This window comes from Dromiciops gliroides, chromosome 1, assembly GCF_019393635.1.
Source record: "Dromiciops gliroides isolate mDroGli1 chromosome 1, mDroGli1.pri, whole genome shotgun sequence".
Taxonomy (NCBI): Eukaryota; Metazoa; Chordata; class Mammalia; order Microbiotheria; family Microbiotheriidae; genus Dromiciops; species Dromiciops gliroides.
In genome coordinates, this window is record NC_057861.1 from 389,853,629 (window position 1) to 389,858,960 (window position 5,332).

Genomic DNA, 5,332 nt, shown 5'->3' on the forward strand with positions numbered 1-5,332 from the left:
AAAGATGCTCTCTGCATTCAGAGAAAGAACTGATAAATAGAATTATGTTTAGAATAATTTTACATATATATGTAAATTATATATGTGTATGTATTTGTGTGTGTATTTATATACACATATATATGTGTGTATATATATATATTTGTGTCTAATGGTAGGCATCTCAATAGTGGGGTTGGGGGAGAATAGAAAAAAGGAGAAAAAATTTACATTATAATTTTGTTGTGTATTTGAAAGGAATAGCAAGTTGTGCGTAGATTGATAGTTTCATTATAATCATTTTTATTGTGCTATGTTATAGAAATGCTTGTTTTATTCCATAAATATTCATTAATGTAATAAAATTAAAAGGGAAAAAATTCACATTCTAATCAAGGTTATGGTGATGGACTTTGAGAAGTCACCTAGAATTCCCTTCCCTTCAGGAAGAACTTGTCTTTCCTGCTTGATAAGAATGAAAATTAATTCTGTTTTTAAAGCTCTCCCATTCATTCTTTTTGTCTTTCTTTAAAAAAAGCATTATTTATTACTTAAATACAAACTTTAGACATGATATAGACATTATATCAAAAAGTTCAAGAAGTTGCAAGTCAGATTTACAAAATGCCCTGTTCTGCCTCACCAAATAAAATAAAGATAAAAAATAAAATTCACGAAAGAGCAACATTATTTAAGCAAAAAACATTTGTATCATCCCAAAGTATAAAAGTTTTATTCACAAATTCTCTTCTCCATACTAAAGTACCTGTACATAGTTTTAAAAAAATTATAGATTAAAGGAATATCTATCACAGTTCATATAAACTTCTATCACTGAAGCACAACAATGCTACACAGTAGTTTCATGCTTAGTTACCAGTGCTGTCTTTACTCAGCAAAGGGCCACCCTGCCCATTGCTTTTAAGTGGTTCATTTTGGATTCCCATATTTAGGCCATATGACTTGTTGGCTTTCATGTTTAACTACTATCTGCTTTCTTAATATATCCTTTTTGTTACTGGCAGCAATAGGCTTTTCAAAATTTTTGCTGCTTTTGGAAAGTGTGTTAGATACATCACTGCTATCTTGTTAAGGTTGGTTATTTCGCCTCTCATGGTAAGCTAAATAAGCTCTTCTGCTCCTTGAATGCCCTTCATTATTGCCTGGTCCATTTTTAGGTAAGCCATTTTGTATACTCCCTTCCACACTGGTAGGGACATCATAGGCATATTCTCTTAGGACTGTAAGTCAGCTTGCATGATGTACTTGACTTCTATTTTTATGATGTTGACTTGGATGTCCATTTGTTCAAAACTGAACTTCTATGGGGGCTACATGCATTTTAATATCATTGTTTACTGACTGTTCAGTTAGACTATTATCAAGCTGAGGAACACTATTCAATGTAATTGAATTACTATGGAATGGGGATGCCTATAAATTTGCCAGTTTATAGCCTTGTGAAGAATATTTTAGACTTGATGCACTTTTATTTGTGCATGAGGATTTTGCACTACTATTAGTACATTTAGGAGCTTCTCCATTCATCCCAATGGAACTGGAAGGCTGAATGTTGATTTGCACTGAGTATGTACTCCTTCCAGGGAGACATGTGGCATTCCAAGAAAGTATAACATCTTCTCTATTATCACAATGAACCTTCATAGCAAAAACACTAAGACTTAAGCATGTGGCTTCCAAAAACAACAACCAAAAACAAAGTCCAAAGGGTAATATAAAGAAACAGACAAGGATCCCAAAGTCCCCAGTGCAGCATATAAAAGTAGAGTAAGGCTCCCAAAAGCTGAGAATGAAAAGTATGTTCATTTTCCATTGCTGATGTAGAGACCAATGATAATGGCACTGAATCCTGATGATTTATTTCTCCATGTTCACTGGTTGCCAATCTTTGCTGTTCCTCAGCTGGCTCTTCTAGTTCAAATTTGCATTCAGGGGGTTGTTTCAACTGAATAAATATGCTCAGAAAGTACATGCAGCTTATGAAAATGATAAAGCTGGCAAATTCATAAAGGGCACCTATGCTAGGTTTTCAAGCCACCCAGAAATATGGTGCATTTGGACTCTTGTTATAACTCTTGATGCTCAGTGCTGCTGTTATTGCACATACAATGATAGGGACCACCAATAAGGTAAAAGCTGCAAATGGGCTTTGGTGGAAGTGGAGGCTCATCAGGATCCTTACAAATCTTAGCCTTTTAAGTGACTTGTTTACAGATATTTCTGTCATTTTCATCCATAGTACTGTGGCAAGCATACCTCCCATTCATTCTTTTCAGTACATGATACTGTTTCTTATATAAACTCAGACTGTCTTGTCATGCCACAGAAGCTTTTTCCTTAAGAAGACAGAAATCTTGTCACCATTTTAATGCTAATACATCTAGTTGGAGACCATAATTTAGTCACTTCTCTTCCTAGATAATCTCAATTCTTTTAACCTTTATCGATAGCTTCTACTCTATAATGCCTTGAATTAGCATTATTATTTTCTAAACTGTCTCCTGGTTTCTCATGTCCTTGAATGCAAAGTTTAATGAAATTATCCTGGGTATTAGAGGAAGACAACTATTTTCACACACAGGGGCTCTCTTTCTCATGTTCCAGTCACTCCATGCTTCTTTTCATCTTGTAGCTGCTGTTGCTGCTCTTGCTCCTGGGCAGAGTTTCCATGAGTGACTACAAGTGACTCTGGTTATGGTACCTTATACTCTGCTGATCTCATTCATAGGTTGCTTTCTATAACTTCTTATTTCCAGAGTTCTGGGCAGGTCTTCCCTCTCTCCTACTCCTAAATTCTTCTCTGCACCCAATATCTGATATCTGAAATTCATTATAGAACAGAAATAATCATATAAAAACTTTCTTGGAGAAGCAGCAATGGAAATGAATTTATTCACATTGAAGTTTAAATGACTGAAATTAGATCCCAAGAACAGTTTTGGATAAAAGATAAGGGAAGAGTGTTTTGATTTTGCTTTTTCAGTCCCCAGCTCCTACTGAATGCTTGGCCCATAGTGGGTACCTAGCAAATACACATTGAATGAATGACCAGTAGACCACTGAGCACCTGCAAAGAGGATCAATAGAGTTATGGGAAGGGAACAGAAGTAAGGAGGGAAGGATGTATGAAGTGTTCAGTGAGAACTAGCACTTCTGGTTTAAGGATTTACTGAGTCCTTTTTGGGGATGCTTATCTACCTTTGGTGTCTCCCTCTCACCTAATTCTCTCCTGTGTTCCAAGAAGCTATAGTATATATAGTGACAATTCCTAGGTAAAACCATCTTGGAAGACAGGTTAAACCAGGTTGAGAGTAACCAATAGGCCTCAAACCCTTCAGTGACTTAGGGGGAATATCTACCCCAAACAAATGATGACTTCTCTTGGAGCAATAGATAGGTGAAAACAATCTGTTTAAATGGCCATGAAAGTGGCTAAAACAGGTGCTGTGGGGCACTTAGAGCTTGGTCAGACATCAAGAACACCAAGGTCATCCACTGCATCTCTAGTTGTCTTGACTTTTGTCCTGCTACTGGACTTCGATAACTCTGGAAGAGAGAGTGAGGCTGACAGTTTCGTACAACTCTGCCTCACTTAAATCCAATTCACTCACAAGTCAAGACATCAGCAAGAGATGTCATTGGTCTCCTTCAAAACAACTACTCAGATCCTCAGTTTTTCCATCTATAACACTGGTATCCTGGCATCATAGATCTAGAGCTGAAAAGGACCTAATGGGTCATCAAGTCCAACCCTCTCATTTTATAGATGAGGAGAATGAGATCCAGATACATTAAGTAACATTTAAATTCATACAGGTGAGTAAGTGTGGTAGAGTTGGGAATTGAACCAAGGTCTGATGATGACAAGTCCAGTGCCTTTTTGAATAATACTTGTATTATTTATCTCCCAGGGTTGCTATGAAGTTCAAGTGAGATAATGTATGTAAAGCATTTGGCTTTGTGTTTGTTAAATGTTTCTATTCATGTCAACTATTATTGTTGTCATAATCAAAAACACAATCCATGTCAATCATTGACTACCCCTTTTTTTCCCCAGATGGGAATGCTTGCCTGGTAGTTTGTCTATATTTGCCTGTGTTTATGCCTTCAATATAATGTTTAAATGAGTATTTGTCCAGTGTTTTCTCCACAGGGCAACAGCAGTTCCATTTTTTATTGTTCCCACTTTAATTATCCTGAGAGATTCACTTAAGCATGCTGGGCTTCTGAGAGGGGAATAAAAGAAAGAGAAACAAAAGGGGCATGGAACAGGGATGTCCTGAATAGTCTCTTAACTTCACAAAGAAGATACCCACACTGTAGGAGATCCTTTTATACATATTCATGAGGCCTACTTTTGGAAGTAGTGTGGACAGTGGGAAACAGTAAATTTGGTGCTATAGGATGTGGTTTGAATCTCGGCTTTGCTATTTGCTACCTGCATGATCTTTGGCAAATTATTTTTTGCTTTCCTGGGTCTCAGTTTCTTCATCTGTAAAACAAAGGGGTGAGATTCAATGGTCTGTGAGTTCCTTCTAGCTCTACATTTATAATCTTATGATCTGGGAGGCAACATGACTTAGGATCAGAGAGACATATCCTCTGATATAAAATCCAGTGCTCCTGTCTATGTTGTCTGAGGAACTCTGATATTCCCGATTGGCAGGGAACATTCCTCTCTTCTGAGAACCAATGCAAAGACTTTACAAGTCTTCTCACATAAGGTAATATTTTCTTACTTGAGAGGGTTTTTTTGGATGTGTTATGTATTGAGCTCTATTTCACCTGCACCCCCTTTTTACTTTTGTTGTTATTCAGTCGTTTTAGGTATTTCTGACTCTTCATGACCCCATTTGGTTTTTTTTTTTTTTGGCAAAGATACTGGAGTGGTTTGCCATTTTCTTCTCCATCTCATTTTACAGATGAGGAAACTGAGGCAAACAGGGTTAAATGACTTGGCCAGGGTCACACAGCTAAGTATCTTAGCCTACATTTGAACTTAGATCTTCCTGAATCCAGGCCCAGTGCTTTATTCACTGTGCCACCTACCTGCCCTCTTTTATTTAGTTATAATTCTAAGAATTGCTTTATTCAGATAGAAAGTGACCTTGTCTTGGATCTCTTTAGATGTCTCATGCTCTTCATTTTTAAAATACAAAATGAAATAAATGGCCAGTAAACAAGCTCTCTGGAGGCCACTCTTAATAGCCAATGTATCTTTTTCTTTATTAAACCAACAAAAAGTACATGACTTTCATTGGTCAGTAATTGCCCTCTCTTGAGGTCTATCTCCTTGGCTAATTTATTGGACTGTTCAATAAATAAGGGGAAA

At 36.8% G+C, this 5,332-nt stretch overlaps 1 pseudogene; it reads right to left on the minus strand.

Moving 5' to 3' along the window:
• Window positions 1–829: 829 nt before the first annotated feature.
• LOC122749602 lies at window positions 830–2,254 on the minus strand (annotated as a pseudogene).
• Between the last annotated feature and the right edge of the window lie 3,078 nt (window positions 2,255–5,332).